The sequence below is a fragment of the Macaca fascicularis genome, chromosome 7 (genome assembly GCF_037993035.2).
Source record: "Macaca fascicularis isolate 582-1 chromosome 7, T2T-MFA8v1.1".
NCBI classification, from domain to species: Eukaryota; Metazoa; Chordata; class Mammalia; order Primates; family Cercopithecidae; genus Macaca; species Macaca fascicularis.
This window is the reverse complement of record NC_088381.1, coordinates 154,699,810-154,718,751: the sequence shown is the minus strand read 5'-3', so window position 1 is coordinate 154,718,751 and position 18,942 is coordinate 154,699,810. Positions and strand designations below refer to the sequence as shown.

The window sequence follows — 18,942 nt, the reverse complement described above, 5'->3', positions numbered from 1 at the left end:
ATGTGTTGATTTTCTTTTACAAATGAGAAAGTGGAAGCTCAAGGATTAAAGAGTTCAAGGCCACGTGGTAAATGGCTGAGCTTGGGTAGAGCCTGCCTGTCTCTAAGTCCTATACTCCTAAAGCTGCATTCTGCTTTCTAAAGTCACAGAGATGAAAGATCGTTTTTGCACTCTCATCTCGCTGATGAGTAAACAGAGCCAAACAGAAAGAAGTTAATTGTGCAAGGTCATGCAGCTAGGCCTTGACTTCATCAAGGCTTGAAGTCAGGTTCTGTACTTTGTCCTCTTCTGTAAATGTATAATCAGGAAGTAACTTACGCTAAACAGAGTTTTGCCAGGTGTGGCTAAAATCTTTTATGAGAAATCTGATGCCATATTTGCATTTGGCCATAGGACACAGAATCTGGAGAAGAATAATTAAATATTTATTTTCAATTTGGGTTAAAACCAGAAACAGAACATGCCAATAACTGTTTTTAGTAGAGGGCAGGGGCTAAAGAGATTTTAAAAGAGAACAGTCAAGGTTTTATAATTTCTATTATGAAGGTTGAAATAATTATGCAAAATCATGTATCTGCAGAGAATGAACATAAATTATTTTTGTATTGCTAATTGAATATCAAAATCTATTCTGCTGCTGTTATTTGTTTCACAAGAAGAGATATAATAATGAAATTATTATTTTCTGACTTGACTTGTAAATCCAATACATATGTACTTTTTTGATTGCTACAATTTAGAGTAATCAGTCTGTTTTTCAGTACTTTACAACTCCTCACAAACCTTTAGGTCCACTGGCATTTTTAAGTTTTATACCAAAATATATGCAGTTTGATAGCCTCCTCCATATCTGCATACACACACACACAAACAGAAAGACTGTGTAATTGGTATACTTTTTTTTTTTTTTTTTTTTTTTTTTTGACACAGAATCTTGCTCTGTCACCCAGGCTAGAGTGCAGTGGCATTATTTGGCTCACTGCAACCTCTGCCTCCCGGGTTCAAGGGATTCTCATGGCTCAGCTTCCCAAGTAGCTGGGCTTACAGGCACCCACCACCACGCCAGGCTAATATTTGTATTCTTAGTAGAGATGGGGTTTTGCCATGCTGGCCAGGCTGGTTTTGAACTCCTGACCTCAGGTGATCCAACCCCCTAGGCCTCTCAAAGTGCTGGGATTACAGGCATGAGCTACCGTGCCAGGCCTGGTGTACTTTAAGTACTCTTAATACAATAACCTTCCATGTGTATCATTTAGCTATTACTACTAACTCTCCAAAAAAAACTAGTGTCTTAAATGAACAGGTCTTTATTATTTCTCATCATCTTAGGGACCAGCTCAGCTGACCTCAACAATCTGCTAGGTGATTCACTAAATAGTGTTGCTGATTTTGCCTGTGTTTTCATACACATCTGAGTCTTTGGCCTAGAAAATTTGCCTGTGTTCCATATGTTTTTTCATCATCCAGCAGGCTAGCTCAGTCTTGTTCTCAGCCTAGCTTAAACTTTTTCTAATAGTGATTGCAGAGGAGCAAGAAATAGAAGTATAAATGTGCAAAAGATTTTTCAAGCCTCTGTTGCTTGTCACGTCAGTTAACATCCTATTGGCCAAAGCAAGTCATATGGTTGAGTCAGAGTGAGAGGGGACTACAAAATTACAGGGCAACAGCTGTGGTTACAGAAAGGCCATATTAGGGTTATCCATGCATTCGTCATACCATACAATGTCAGGTAGCTGACTTTTGTAATTTATTGGAAGATCACAGATAAAAAACATTAATAAAATTGTGTATTCTGTTGACTGAATCCTGATGGTATTTATAAGCAATTTAATGCCTGTTGGCAACATCATTTTCTTCTTATTGCTGCACATACAACCAACTTGAGCAGGAGCAGGTTGAATATATTGAGTCGTATCACAAGTTGATGTAGTTTAGACATTATCTGGAAGGGGAAGGAAAGGAGGAAGTCAATAAAAAGAAATCTTAAGCCCAGAGGCGTTTTTAGATAAGCATGACTATTTTCTAGTGACTGCTTTTGTTAAACAAATAAAATGACCAACTTTAATACTGGGACCATAAATGTCTTGGATGGTGACTTAGATGTCTTTTGGGTTCTAGACTTCCTTTCCAAAGTTCTGCTTTTAGCCCATTTTTTTGTTTGTTTTTTGAGATGGAGTCTCACTCTGTCACCAGGCTGGAGTGCAGTGGTGTGATCTCGGCTCACTGCCACCTCCACCTGCCATGTTCAAGCAATCCTCCTGCCTCAGCCTCCCAAATAGCTAGGACCATAGGCACGTGCCACCATGCCCAGCTAATTTTTTTGTATTTTTAGTAGAGACGGGGTTTCATCATGTTGGCCAGGATGGTCTCAATTTCTTAACCTTGTGATCCGCCCATCTCGGCCTTCCAAAGTGCTGGGATTATAGGCGTGAGCCACCGCAGCCAGGCCCAGATTTTTTTTAAATGTGCATAAGTTACAGTTGAGATGGATTTAACTCACTCATTTTTGCTTCTTATTCCCTAGTTATATGTTTCCAATCACTTAATGACTTTAATAAATTATCATTTGAAATAATGGTGGTTCTAGATGTAACATTATTAACATAGAAATTAAATGAGAGAAAGCATGTGGGATTTTGAGTATTAATCACAAAAATAATTACATAATATTGAATCCACTGACTTAGGTTTCACTTTATTATGAGCATTTATCTTGACATTTTATTTAACCAGGACTCAGCTTCTGAATTGAGTATATCTGCCTTCATCTACTGTCACTATCATTGTGGGATATTTATATAGAAAAAAATAGATCAGATTGGCAATCAGCAGTGACATTGACTAAATTTATAGACCCAAACCTTTAATGCATGCAACTGTCAACTGATCACATCTGTGTGGTAGAATTTGGGGGAATCAAGTTGGTAAATATTTGTCCTCTTGACTTAATTGTTGCATAGCATTTGTGGTGTTAATGTTGATAAATTTGAAAGGTATACAAAGTTATGGAAGACATAGCCCCTGCTCTTAGAAACTTACTATGTGGAGAGGAAATAATAATCTAATGCATAAAAGCATGAAAAATGGCATGTGGTGTCTTAGTTTATTTCATGGTGCTGTAGCAGAATATCACAGACTGGGCAATTTATAATGAACAGAAATTTATTTTGCAGACCCTGAATATCTGAGACAGGTCTTGGTTAACTTAGAAAGTTTATTTTGCCAACATTGAGGACATGTGCTCGTGACACAGCCTCAGGAAGTCCTGACGACAGGTGCGCCAGGTGGTCAGAGCACAGTTTGGTTTTATACATTTTTGGGAGACATGAAACATCAATCAACGTCTGTAAGATGAACATTGGTCCAGTTTGGAAAGATGGGACAACTCAAAGCAAAGGCGGGACAACTTGAAGAGGGGAAGGGCCTTCCAGGTCCTAGGTAGATAAGAGAAAAATGGTTGATAGATCATAGGTAGATAAGAGATAATTGCTTCCAGGTCACAAGTAGATAAGAAAAAAAATCTTTTGAGTTCCCGATTAGCCTCTCCAAAGAAGGCAATCAGATATGCACTGATCTCAGTGAGCAGAGGGGTGACTTTGAATAGAATGGGAGGCAGGTTTGTTCTAAGCAGTTCTCAGCGTGACTTTTCCCTTTAGCTTAGTGATTTGGGGGCCTCAAGATTTCTTTTCTTTCCACAATTGGCTCACAGATCTGGAGGCTAGAGAGTCCACGATCAGGGGACTGGCATTTTGAAAGAGGGTTTTTGCTGTGTCACATCACACAACACATGACATGGCTGAAGGTCTGAGAGAAACAAGGGGAAATCTACTACCACAGTAACTGTATTAGACCATTCAAGAGTGTGGATCTCTCATGATCTAAACATCTCTTAAAGGTCCCACTTCCTAATACTGTGCCAAGGGCCATTACATTTCAATGAGTTTCAGAGAGGACAAGCATTTCAACCATAGCACATGAAATCATACAGATTTGCGTTAAATTCTTAACTCTGACGTTAACTATCTGTTTTAGTCCATGTTCACGCTGCTGATCAAGAACATATCTGAGACTGGGCAATTTACAAAAGCAAGAGGTTTATTGGACTTACTTTATTCCCCATGTGGCTGGGGAGGCCTCACAATCATGGCACAAGGTGAAAGGCACATCTCCCATGATGGCAGACAGGAGAAGAGAGAATTGTGCAGGGAAACTCCCCTTTTTAAAACCATCAGATCTTGTGAACCTTATTCACTATCATGAGAACAGCATGGGAAAGACCTGTCCCCATCATTTAATTACCTCCCACCAGGTCCCTCTCACAACACGTGGGAATTCAAGATAAGATTTGGGTGGGGAGACAGTCAAACCATATCACTCTCTATGATGTACTGGATCTTACCAAGCCTGAGTTTTTTCCATCTGTTAAGCTGAGATAGGTTTATTGAGAGAATCAAATGTAATAATTGATGTAAAATGCCAAGAACAGGGTCTGCATGTGGTAAGTGCTCAATAAATACTAATATTTAATAACATTAATGAAAAATACAGAAAATATATGTAAGTGATTATAATAAAATGCTGAACACTCATTAAAATAGTAGATTAAATAAGGTTTGTTTAATGCATCCAAAAGTGTAGAAATATTTTAACAAGCAAATAAACTTAATTAAAATGCAATTTTTTAGTTCAGAAATTAAGCTTTGTCTATTTGCAATTTTCCCAGTAGAAGTGCAGAATTGCATATATTTGCGACTGATGCTTGCATGATCCTGGTTTCTGCTATTTTTTCTCATGGAACCAGTAACAAGAGTAGGGAGCTTCTCTTTTGTGGTAGTTGATATAAAACTTGTCTACCAATATATCCCCTCATCTCAGTGCTTCCCAAATGTTAATATGCAGAATGAAAACAAACAGCATCATCAAATATGCAAATTCAAAATAACGCAGAGGTTCTGATTCAGGGTACAGCAATGAGATGAAGAAATCTGAATTTCTCATAATCATGATGTGTTACTCTGATGCAAAAAGTTGGGAGCAACACCTTGAAAACCAATGAAAAGTCATCTCTGCTCTAAATGTCAGAGCCAAAGCATCCAGGTTGGAGCGATAAGAGTATTAGCATTTGAAGAAGACAGAGGCTGATTCAAAGTGGTTCCATGTTAAGTGTTTTTCATCTTGGAAAACGTGTGACTGTCTACAGTCCCTTCATTATGGTTTGAAATGCACTTGATGGTGGAGTTGGCAGTCGCTGTATGAAGAAAGGAGATATGTTTGAATGTTTCTGTGTACAATGGATGGGATTAAAATCAGTTGGAGGCTTTGGTGAATACACTGTAACTTAGACAAACCACTTAAACTGAAGAGCACAAAATTAAATTTCCTGTTTTTCCCATCAACACAAAAGTCTTCATAGATTTAAAAATGAAAACTATTTGGAAAATATTGACATAAAAATCTACAGAAGTTTTGTACCTACATAATAATTATCATCAATAACAACACATAGATTAATTTTAAAATTGTTTTCTTAAGATGATTTAATTTCTATGATATGGGAGACCCTGAATACTGAACTATGTACTAGACCTTAAAGTTAACATTACAAGAGAGAATGGCTGCCCTAGGGAGTAGATATTTTTCGAGGGCTAAGTAAAAGCTTTTCTATCTTAAAAAATGTATCTTTTCATCCAATGAAAGTTCTGTTATTCCAATAAAATTACAACTTATATGTATAACAACTTTGCCTTAAGTTTGGTAAAATTAACAAGCCCTCAGACTCTTTTATGTTCTTTGATATAAAAGTTGCCTTATCATAATAAGATATAAGTGATCTTGCATAATGTTCTATCCACGAACATTTGTAAAAATGCTTAGTAAACAGAATAATAGCAAAAAATGTAAATGAAATGCTCTCCCCCGATGACACAATTTAGTTCAAAAATATGATGCATGCACATCAAGATAATTTAGAGGCAATTGGGAAAGAAAAATAGGAATTATAGTAAAAACAAACAAGACATATATCTGCTACCTGTCGAGCACTGTTCTAGGTTGTTTAAAATTATTAACTCTAATTCTCAAACAAGTACTGCAAAATAGCTGACTTGGGCTTCATTTTACAGATGATAACTGAGGCTCAGAGATGTCAAATAATTCACCAAAGTTTACACAACTTGAAAATGGTAAAACCAAGATTTAAACTTAAGAATTGCTGCATTCTTTCACAAAAATTCTCAAGAAAGTCTACAGCGTAAAGATCTATAGCATAAAGTATTTATTCAGTATTGTTGCTTCCAATTACATGCCAAAATGAACAAGAAACAACAAATTGTTTGATCTCATTAAAAGGTAGGGCTGAAAACCAAGATTTGGAACTGCTCATTACATATTAGTTATACTCCTTGACAGTAATCTCTTAACTTAGTCCTAATGAGTCCCTTGCAACATCATCATGCCATTAATTAGTTTAGCAACTCCAGTAGCATGAAGGGATGAATTTCTTGCAGGCCCAACATAAACTTCCTTATGGTTTTTAGTAGTAGTGTCCAGAGAATGAAATTTCTTGATCATCATAGACTTTGTGAAAATCTAACATTATTATCTTTCTCAGCAAATTCTCTGTTACAGCAATATTAATTTAACAGCCAAGCTTTCTTTCCTCCAGAGAAAAGTTTAAAGTAACTTGTGCTTTGCAATTAAATAGGATTTTTACTATTAAAATAATTCAGAATCAGCTAAAAGTGAATTCTGTCAAAGTTCTAGTAAAAATATGCAATAAAGTTAATTTAAAAATAACACTTAAACCAAACCAAGATTGCAGCACCTAATTCCAATAGTTATAATATCTTCTTTAACAATATAACATAAAGCAATATATGTTAATTTATTTAACAAATTAAAGATGAAAAGTGCTCTACATGACTATCCCACTGCAGTAACACTTGCTAAGAAGCATTTTGGGGTAGAGTGTTAAAATATTTAAGTCTTTAATTACAAATCATTTCTCCTAGAGTTATGGGTGGTATAAGTATTAACTAAATAGGGTGCTACAGAGCTGCAAACAGATGGAATCAAATATAGAAGCTACAGAAATAAAGCAACTTACTCTTCCCTGCACTTGTGAAAAACATAATTAAAAATTATTGACTCAAGCAAGTTGCAGGTGAGGGAGAACATACGGAATGAGGCCAATTGAAAAGTAAGAGCAATCTAATAAGACCAAATTAGGTATTTTATCCCATTTATGTTTTTTTCTTCTGGCTTGTTATATTCTTAACCTTTCTGATCTTCATTTTATTTTGTTGCTGCATCTTTGACTCAAATTTGGGACAATTATCTTCCAATTACTTGTTATTCTAAGGCAAATATGACCACATCACCAACTCTGTTTCTCCCAAGTAGGTGCTTCGAAAATGATAACGATTTAGTAAATGGTGGTTACTGTTATTTATTTACGTTTATTTTAATTTTTATTAAAAAGTGGGGAGCAAGATAAAAACAGGTCTCTTAGTGGTAAAAGGCATATCATACAAAAGCTTGTGCATCTCACTCATTGTTGATTTACTTTTGTGCTTTTTCAGCATTCAGTGCTCTAAAGCAGGAAGCCAGAGGGAGTGCTTGAGTAAAGGGAAGCCCAAACTACTGATAGTGAAAAACTTGCGAGAAAGTAGACTAAAAAAGCATTTGAGAGAAAATATAGCACAAAATGGAGCAATTTTCTGAAGAGCCAAATGAGACTGCCCTGTCTATGCCAATAGTTCTCTATGATTATATTTAAATCTTAAGATGATAATTGTGTAACTACAGTCATGGCAAATAAAAAGATCGACCCTTTGTCATGTTGAAACCAAATCATCAATTGCTTTCTTTAAAAATAAACATATAAAAAGGTTTTCATAAAATGGTGTCTCTAAAAGGGCTGAGAAATTTAATTCTGCAAAATATTCATTTCTTGTTGATGCTAGATGAAGAAGACTATGCCGTATATATATTTTTTGTTTCGTTTGTTTTTGTTTTTTGTTTTGAGACAGAGTCTCTCTCTGTTACCCAGGCCAGAGTACAGTGGCATGATTTTGGCTCACTGCAACCCCTGACTCCTGGGTGCAAGAAATTCTCATGCCTCAGCCTCCCAAGTAGCTGGGATTACAGGTGCAGCCCATCATACCTGGCTAATTTTTTTCATTTTTAGTAGAGACTGGGTTTCATCACGTTGGCCAGGCTGGTCTCGAACTCCTGACCTCAGGTGATCCACCCACCTTGGCCTCCCAAAGTGCTGGGATTGCAGGCATGAGTCATTACGCCTGGTCTGTGCTGTATAATTTGACTATTTTCTTTAGGTGTGAGACAGGATATCAAAGCAATTTCAATGAAACTGATTTTAAATTTGCCATCTAAATTAGCCGAGTCCTCATTTTGTTCTCTTTCAAGGAAGAACTGGAAAGATACAGGTGTGTGGCAGGGTATGGTGTAGAGAAATAGCTACAAAACATCCTTTAGGCAAAAGAAGCAGCAGAGGGCAGGAGAAAAGCGTCAATTGGGAAATAGACACGGCCTGCTCACCAGCTTTTGCCAATCACTTACTTACCTTCTTGACCTCAGATGAATGGAATGAGAGAGGGCACCAGATGATTCAAGGTCTCAATCAGCTACAAAATCATAGGAATTTGTGGCAGGAGAAAAATCCATGACTCCTAGAAAAACCTGTGACTTCTGATGGGACAGAAAAGGGATGCAGTTCAATACCAATCCTTCCTTTGATTATACCCGGCCCATTCTACCTGGAAGCTGACTAGCTTTCCTTCATAAACACTTTGTTTGGATTCCCAAATAACCGGAGTTTCTTGTTCTTCCCCAAACATCCCTTAGGGTAACTGGGTATCCCCTGATTCTCCATCTTTTCTTGCAGGCGACAATAAGCCATCTCTGTATGTGCCTAGATTCATTGTTTACTGCTACACAGTATTTACAGGTTCATAGAATGATAAATAGGCAGGAAATTAGAATTATATGAATAAACTTCCTAATTCCATAGGCAGGGAAAAAAATAAATTTCAGAGACATTAAGAAAACAACCTAGAGCCACAAAGCAGTTACATATAGTTATCTAAGAAGAAAATCCACATTGCTTAACTTCCAAAACACACCCTGCGTCGCTCTGTAGTTGCTATGTTATCACAGGTTATATCATAGTATTCTTTGTTAAATATTGTATTGAATGTGGGACCTTCTTTTACGCTTTCTCTGTTTAAAAGAATTTTTTCTATATGTATCCATGTCAGGTTTGAGAAAAACCATTTATAATGAGTAGTTCATGAATCTAATTTACACTCAACTCAAAGTACTTTCTGTTTATCACTTTCTAATTTTCCTCTTTGCTCTAAAGCTCATTATGTCACTTTTTATCTTCCCTGAATTACAGTAGGCATCTCATTAACCTACATCCCCATGCAATTGGACTCACCCAGATGTTGAGTATAACTGATATTGGGGTTGGCAGTGGAGGGTGTGTTGTTGGCTGTGACTTGATTTAAGGTGCAAATTTAGGATTTAGCATTATTTTTATTCTGCAAAGACTTATTTAATCTACACTTCTGTTTTTTGGATCAAAAGAAAGATGAAACTCCATACCAGTAACTTTCTAGTAGGCAAAATGATTTTGAATGTGCTCATAAATGGATGAAATAATAGAGTCCAGTGCTCTTATCTAGTTGTCTTGTGTTTATGTCTTCCACAACAGCCATTTATCAAGTACCTTTTAGAAAACGTAGAGATGAAAGCACAGCTCTTCCCCTGAAAAAGTTCATATTTAATGAGAGGTAGCTGGAGGGAAAAACAGAAATAGTCACCAAAAATGCCAGCTGCAAAGCTTTATGCTGAATGGGCTCTCAAGGTGCAACATCTGCAAAGAGATGGGCCCAGATCCAGACTGGAGAAATTGAGGGAGGCTTCCAGAAGGAGTTAATGTCTGAGCCTCTTAGAGAATGTCAAGAAGGGGCGAGCCAAGTGATTCTGTAGAAGGAGGACAGAAGGTAATATACAATTTTTAAAAATCTGGAGCCGAATACATTGGATGTATTTAGGGAAATGTAATAATTTTGGAATGACTGGACTGTAAGAAACTTCCCTAGAAAGGGCAGTGAACAGGCATGCCTAGTTTCTGCAGCTTCCTTTATATAAGCTAAAGAGTTAGACCTTCATGTTGAAATACAAGAAATCCTTGAAAGACTTTAATTGAGAGAATGATGTGATAAGATGTACATTTTTATAAGAAGCTGCTGGCAGCAATATGAAAAATATATTTATATTTCATAATAGAAATATATTACATAATGTAAACATAAATATATTACAATCCTTCCTTATATTACAAGGAAGAAAAGATGAGCTCCTGAGTAAAGGCAGCCTCACTAAGAATGGAAAAGGAAGACACCCTGGAAACCAATAAGAAGAGAAAATGGACACTCGAGAGAACGGAGAGTCCTGAAAATGTGAAATTAATCAACCTGGGCCACATACTTAATGAGTACCAGAGCAGCGATTAGAACCAGGTGCCTACCACTCACTTAAGGAGCATTTTGGTGACATCAGTCTGCATCTCTGAGGCTATGCTTTGACAATGATAACAATTAAATTTAAAATAGATTGACTATAGCAAAAGACTATATTTAAGAGATCCCGTTTTCCTCATTATCCAACACAAGTAAAGGCAGGTGTTTGATTTAAATAGGATGTTAACAACTCCCTCAATGCCTGAACTTCTCGAAAACAAATTGACATTGGCTGCCCTTGATTTAACCTTAGAGCCGATATCATTTCCTTTCATCAATGAGCAAGGTATGCGCAGATTTCCTGTCTTGTCTCCTCTGGATTTTTTTTCTTAATGAAAAGCAACACAATGCCAACAGATACTGTTGCTATGAGGGAGGCTTCTCACAATTCAAACCCTTATTCCCAAGCAGGGTTTTGGGAAATGGAGAGGAGTAGAAGTCAAGGAGAGGGGTGGGGTAAGTAGCAAATGACTGCCTCTCTGCCTGCCTATTCTTCTTGCCTAGCCAGAAATTATGTCAATGCCGCATCTTCATTGCAAGGATCTGATGGGAGAATGTGTATTAAAGGGCTTTGAGAAACTGTAAATGGGAAAAATCAAAAGTTAGCAATTATCGTTCATTTCTCCAAAGTGGAGATGATTTTTAAAGTATTTTACAATGCTTCATTTACAGAGGCAGGACATTTCTTTGCCCAAACTTCAGTTTCCCAAAATGAAATGTGTGTGCCCTTTGGTCTACAGAACACTGTAATCATAGATTTCAAACTGTTGTCAGCTGGCTTAACTCAATTTGCTTGTACACATCTCTTAGATTACTTTTGGTAAATGGTAATTACCAAAAGTTTTGTGGGAGAGAGGGTTAATGACATCCCCCAATCTCCACTACCAGATTATGGTGAATGTCTTCTTTTACACTTAAGTCTTCTATTACACATGTAGGCATTTATTACCTGAACATTAGTAGCAAAGGCCTACCATTAAAACCATTTACAAGAGCAGTTCTAGAGGCTTAAGAAAGTCCTTGCACCTGGAGAGAAATAACAGCGTTCAATGTGTCAGTTGTCATTAGATCTTCACAAAGAGCAAACGAGGACTCACAGCAAGTATGTTCCACAGAAGGTAAGGTCCTGAATGTACGTTAATCCTCAGGTGCACTTACAAAGCAGGGAGGTGCAAAAGTGTGCATTGGTGGCATCATGAAGATAGTGTTGGTAGAATGTCAGAGAAGAAAGTTCTAATTATCCTGTAAGGAGAGGAAGAAGAGATTAGAGCAGAGGACATGGAGTGCCTGACAAGAAGCCCAGGTTTTGAAGGGTAACTTGAAGTTAAATTTACTTGAAGATTTATCTATGAATTTCCATGTTGTTAGCAGTTTTGAGACTAAACAAACTAAGCTATGAGTTCTTGCTTTAGAACAACACCTCTCAGAGCTGTGGAGCATTAACACAATCTTTTGGACGTGATTCCGTTACACTAAGATATTTTTTGGGGAAATTTATTTATATAAGTTAATTTAAAGTTATATCATATATACTGTAAAATAATCATATAGTATTAATATATAATAGTATATATGTGTGTGCGTATATATATATATATCTTTAAATGTGTATATGGGAAACGTAATTCATTGTGACCATGTTATCCATTATCAAATACATCTATATCCTCTCCTGCCTCTGAGCCTGGAGATATGTGGCTCCCAAAACTTGTGACATTCTCTATAGCCCTTGCTTCCCTTTCTCTTTCTCTCTGTATGTTTTTCTAAGACCTATTTATCTTGTTGGTCTCCACCTAAAAGCCCCCTACTCAAGGTGCTTTCTCTAATCTCCTACACATGTTAAATTCTGTCATTATATGCTCTTAATGCATCTTCTATTTTTCTATTGGTAATATTTATTATGCTTGTAATTATTAGTCCAAAGACAGACTATTAACTCCTGCGGGAAAGAGTCAATGCCAATCTTCTTCAATACTTTTTTTAGATTTATGAAATTCCTAATATTCTATTGTCTTTTGACTTAAAAACAGCAATTTCATGTGGTTCAAACTCTTACATGACTTAGCACTTAGCAGAGTACCTGTCTGAATGCTAAACACAATTCTACATCTTAAGAGATCTTCATCAAGTATTCATCTGTTAATGAATATGGACAAATGGGACATCCAACATGTTTTACCAACTCTGACTTTATACTAACTGCATTTTTCCCCTGGATCTCATTTTTAAATGATATATTAATCTATTTATGATAAAATGATGCATTATATTATACATGCATTGTTTATGTGATACATCTATGTTACAGCATATATTAAAAGAATAAAAGAGAGATGGAAAATTTAATAGCAAAAGATGCTAGTATTTATGAATAGTGAATTCAACACTCTTCACTTAATTTAGGTGGCTTCATTAAAGTAGAAACATGCCCTATTATCCCAATGCCCCTTTCCTCCCTATTTCCTACTTCTAAATGGAAAGTTGTGGAGACATACATGGTCTGGAGTTGACAGCCTAATTCATCACCCTTAAGCTGCCCCTGGTACTGGGAGAATCAGTATTGACCTACAAGTAGCCATTGCCTTAGAAAAAAATGCTGCTGTGGAAGGTAACCTAGAAATACAAAAGATTTCATGACTGTGAGTGGAAATAGTTTAGTTTGGTTACTATTTAGGACAAGAATTAGCAAACTGTGGCCCATAGACCAAATCCAGCCTACTCCCTGCTTTCGTAAAGTTTTATCAGAACACAGCCCCTCGGATTTATTTGCATGTTACTCATAGCTGCTGAAACACTCAAAGAGCAAAGTTGAGTAGTTGTCACGGAGATAATATTGCCGCAAAGCCAAACATGTTTACTGCTTATCTCTTTATAGAAAAAGTTTGCCAACTCCTGATTTAAGATCCGTGTTTCCTTACATATGTCAAATGATTTAGAAATTACTGCTCAAAAATTAGCAGTATATAGTAACATAGGTAGATAATAACTGAATCATGCAAATAATTGGCATTATTGCATTACTTACTTCAGCAAAGTTATTGCCTATTCCAGCCTAAAGTAATGAAATGAACCCTATGAGAGTTAATTTTATTTTAAGCCTACGCTTAAAGAGGAAAGCATAGTTTGTTCAACATGAAATGACTCATGTCCAAATGCTCATGAACTGATCCACAATATGGCAACCAATTTCAATCACATTTTTCTTCACATTCACATTTTCTGAGTGGGTTGATACAAAGCTAAAAAAACCAAAACTCAGTGTCTGGGTTTAAATGCTCAACTGAACTCCGCGTATCCTCATTTCTTCTGATGAATTGTAAGGGTTGCCGCAGTCAGATTGAAAGAATCATGAATCAACAAAAGCCCTTTATTCTCATGCTTATGGGTCTCTAACTGACATCAAGGTGTTTCCCCATGTATTGCTAAGAAGATGAACTGTGGAGACCAAACAAAACCCGAGCCCTCTCAGGTCCAATCCTGAAGACTGGTTGTCTGTTGCAGATGGTTCACAGCCTTCAATAGGGCCCTGGACACTCTTAGGTCACACCTGGGCTTCGAAACACAGCTTTGAATATAGTAATCCATTTTTTTCCCCAAATAATTTAGAAATCTGTCATTTGCTGTCAACACCTGCATTTTTTTCCCTCCTACGCTCTGACCAGAGCTGCATTTTTCACACATGTGCTGTATCTCTGTTTCCTCCTTGGTTCCAACTTCTCAGTCCATTTGTTTTTTCTATGGCTAAATAAATTATTTCCTTCACCAACTGTCCATAGGCAAGCATTTACCAATACCTTACTCACAGCTTCTGCTATGTTACTTGTTTGGTGTATCCTTTAATCATTCATATCTGGTTCTTATTTGTAGATACACACATGTACATACACACACCTATGTGTATATAAAATATACACACACATATGTATATATTACCAGTTATATCCACTGATGCAATCTCTGATCCCATCTATGTGGGTTTAATTTTCCTTGAGGACTTTGTTATTCATTAGAATGTGTTGTATTCTTCCGGTAATACTGGCTTTCTATTTGGCTTAGGTAGAGATGAGTATCTCCATACCATCTTTTTAAAATAGTATATGAAGAAGTTACTAATTAGTACTAATTCTCTACTCATCTAATTTTCTTTATTTTTCTAGATCAGTTTGACCCCATTTCTAAAGCCCTTATAGATAAAAAATACTTATTAAATCAGCAAACCAAATTGAAGCAATTCTTTATTATATGCAGAAACAAGAGAATTTTTTTTGTGTGTTAGGATTTGTTTCATGTTGTTTTTTTGTTTGCTATTTTAAAAATGCAATATACTGGCTAGTTATCCTCAAAGGTATGTACATTAACATAAAATAACAATTCATTGGAAGCTAAGAACAAGTGGAAAATAAAAAAAAAATTAAATAACTTCACTTTAATTAAATTTTTAAGCAAATACTTTATTAAGGCTGTAGGTAATACAAAGACTATGAAAACCCTTTACTAGTCTTAGAAACCTGTAATAAAATAATAAGGGTAGTTAAATGGATATAAGCACACTTTTTCAGATATAAGCACGCTTTCTTTCATTTAAAAATAATATCTGTCTCAGTGGAAGTACTAAATACTGAAAGTAGAAGGGGGAGTAAGATACTGTCTTTATTCTTAATGAGTTTTCAGTCTTCTGTTAGGGGAAAGAAAAGTGAACTCCCAGTAGCAATGCAACAATATGAATATTAAAACTGGCATTAATGGAAGTAAATTAATAATCCAGACAGATAATTTAAGCTATTACATTTGTTGATTTTCTTCTGAAATTCCAATGAACAAATCTATAAATTAGCTATTAATAAAAGAAGGCTTAGAAATAGAGGTAAGAAATGCATCAATGATCTATCCAAGTAAATGGAAAGTATGACCTCTGAGTTAAATTAAAGAACTGTATCAAATAATCCATCTGAGTTTGTGTTGGTTGCAAAAAAATAGAATAATTACCACCAAAATAATGAAAAGGTCAAAACATGTTATAATAAATGAAGTGAGCCCATTCCTGTTGCCAACATCTCTCACATTAATTGGCATTTGTTTTTAAAGGAATACTGTGACATTTACACTTCAATTACATATGATAAGAACACTAACCAAGTTTCAAAACAAACAGAACAGCTAAAAAATTAGAATTCTACACTTGGAACAGAAACAAAAATAGCAAAAGGTTTACATCTAAAATCAAATCTGGATTATTATTATACATACTCAAAAGAGCTAGATTTACCATGAACTCAAGTATCCGAGTCCTGTATAGGATGGCTTTTATAAACTGAACTAATAATTTTTTATTGATAGATTTAGTTTTATGTCAATATAGATAATTTGGAACTGACATCTCCTGTCATACATACTGTATTTGGCATTAAACTGATTTTTTCCAAAGCAGAACTCAGGTTGCTCATTTGTACAATAGATCTTCAGTGGTTTCTCACTGTCTGTTGAATGAAGTTTTGACTCCTTAGCACCAATGTTTAACCTGCCACAAATGTTGAACCTAACTTACCAGCTTCGTTGCTTATTTCTACTTTGTATAAATTTAATAATCTTTAAATTATAAACTTAATATCTGCCAAACTGAGAGTTGCTTCCTCTTTCCAGACCAGAATATAATTTAGGTCATTTATGTCCAATGTTATGAAAATGACCTGAAAAAAAATACAAAAACTAATCAAAATATTTCACTGTCTTTATATTTCATTAAATGCAATGCCAAATACTGCACTGGTATTTCTAGCTATTCGCTACAAATGTGAATCATTGAAGAACTAAAGAGAGTTAAACATTGTTTGATAAAGGGCTCCAATGCATAGAGTTTTAACCTCCATAGTACAACACTATTCCAGAACGCCAGGGATAGTGGGTGCTTTGTTCCTTGTATTGCTATGATTGGCTCTCAGTACACATGGAGTCAAAACTCTCTAATATTATTTAAGATGGTGCAGGATTATGTTTTTGCTCATTTTTGTGAAACCACAGAAAATCAAGAAATCATGGGAAATATTTAATAGGGTAATAATGTGGGTTACATAATCATCTCCCTGATTGTGTTCCCAGTCAGTTTCTTGGAAGCAGCATTCAAGTAACCTGTTTAACAACTGAAGAAACTCACCAGGTGTTAATTTCATCTACTTTCATTGAAAAGTAAAAGCACTTACAAGGCTCTGCTGGGGAAAGTGAGGACTGGGAGGAGAAAGATCCATGCAGAAAATTTTCCAGTGTCTGAGTTCAGGTTGCCCTAATAGAATATTATAGACACAGACAGGGTAGATTTTAGATAACAGAGATTTATTTCTCATGGTTCTTGAGGCTGGGAAGATGAAGGTCAAGGTGCTGGAAGATGATTCAATATCTGATGAGAGCCTTCTTCCTGATTCATAGACAGCCATCAGCTCACTGTGTCCTCACATAGAGGAAGAACAGCTAGAGAGCTCTCTGGGGTCTCTTATAAGGGCACCAATCCTATTCACAGGGCACTGCCATCATAACCTAATCATCTCCAAAAAGCCCCACCTTCCAATACCATCACCTGAAGGGCGAGGATTTTAACATATGCATTTCCGGGGGACATAACCTTTCAGTCTGCAGCACCAACGTATCAATCAATTTATATCATTTGCAAATGGTTTTCTCTGTTTCCAGCCTTTCTTTAGATAACTTCTTCCATCAGAACTACTTGTTAAATGTAGGTAAATATGTCCATTAAAAAACCCTCATATGATATTCCAAGGGTAAGAGACATTAAAGTCTACTAATTGCTAAGTCTAGTTTGAAATTTTACTTTTATTCTGGCATATATTTCTCATTCCAGTAATTATTTACTATATCAGATAATTATAAGTTTATAGACTTTTTGCAGAGAGAATCCAAACTACATTTAGTTCCAAAATTTTCACTGTAAAAATAAGAAAAATGAGGCCTAATGGAATTAAGTGACTTTCTCAAGATGAAATCCTAGTTGAAGTTTTCATTTCTACATCACGTGAGGTAAACAAACACAGATGCCTTCTCCTGTTATACATGAAGATATGCTTGACATTATAAAATAGTGACAGATATAGAATATAGCCAGCTAAATAAGAAAGAAAGAGAATGCAAAGAAAATACAATAGAAAAAGGGACATAATACAGAGCTATAAGTTCAAAAGATGATTATTTGATGAACAAGGGGTCTTTTGCATTTGAATATAAAAACTCAATCAGAAACATAAATTATGTGTTTTGATCCTCAAAATTACACAAGATTCCACCTTGACTAGGATTTTGGAATTATTGTTCCTGCCATTGAACAGTATGAGTAAATCCATGTTCTTTAGTCATTGAATCTACAAGAATTTCTGTCTTTGCTTTGGAGTTCTGAATGGAAAATTTTAAAAAATCTCATAAAGAAATAAATCTCAGTTTGCACATAAGTGTCAATTCTAGATATATATTCTTTCTAATGAATGGAAATTACAACTGAAGAAACTAATGTAAAAATAACACTCAGTAAAAGTGCACAAAATCTACCATGTAGGAGTACTGCTACAACCCATGGTTGATGGGAACCTTATAGAAAAACAAACAAACAACAGAAAACAACTCAAGAAAAAAGTGAGCTGGAACCGCCTGTTACTTTTTTCCAGCAAGAGCAGGCTTTGTACTGGCCCCGTGGCAGAGCCCGAGTATGCTACAATGCTTTTTTAGCCCTGTCGTCCACGGAAGGATGTGTTAACCAGCTCAGCAGGGAGTGAGGGTGACTTTTACATCCTGCCCTTTTGGTACCCGGGTTCTTGCCCGGCGTCCAGAAAGATTCAGGTCACACAGACTTGAAGGATGGTGAATGCAGATATTTTATTAAGCAGTGAAAGTGGCTCTCAGTGGAAGGGGAGCTGGAAAGGAGATGGTGTGGGAAGATTATCTTCTCCTGGAGTGGGGAGATAATTTCACCTGGGGATGGCCAAACTCCTCTCCTACCATCCGCAGCTGAACTCCTCTCAACTTTCAGAGGCTTCTTCTCTTCTCTCCTTCTCTGTCATGCCCCGCCGCTCTTTTGGAGCCTGGGGTTTGAAGTTCTTATGGGCACGGGATTGGGGGTGGAGCAGGCCAGGATGGTCTTGGAAAAGGCATCATTCAGGCCTGAAAACAGGAATGCCTGTTTTCATTTAAGGCCGTGGGTCCAGGTTTCTTAAGGATGGAGCCCTTGCCAGGGACCCTGCCCTTCTGCCTTGTGTCCATATCAGTGTGAGCTGTTGAGAGTGAGGGAAGCTGTGTGTGTGTGTGTGTGTGTGTGTGTGTGTGTGTGTGTAGGTGTGTATATGGGAACTCTCTGCTAAACCTAAAAAAAATAGTGTATTAAAGAAATACCTAGTAATTT

The 18,942-nt window shown here is 36.3% G+C and overlaps 1 long non-coding RNA gene across 3 annotated transcripts in view; it reads right to left on the bottom strand.

Annotated features, from left to right (window-relative positions):
* Window positions 1-404: 404 nt before the first annotated feature.
* Window positions 405-18,942, bottom strand: part of LOC135972032 (uncharacterized) — a 33,100-nt gene continuing 14,562 nt past the window's right edge. For 2 of the 3 annotated variants that reach the window (XR_012416334.1, XR_012416335.1), the window contains 3 exons: window positions 11,645-11,789; window positions 8,585-8,709; window positions 405-1,942 (listed from right to left, as the gene is read on the bottom strand). This is a non-coding gene — a long non-coding RNA (uncharacterized lncRNA). Of the gene's footprint in view, window positions 1,943-4,077; window positions 5,249-8,584; window positions 8,710-9,627; window positions 9,790-11,644; window positions 11,790-18,942 lie in introns of those variants that run through there. The other variant, XR_012416336.1, reaches the window with a different exon arrangement.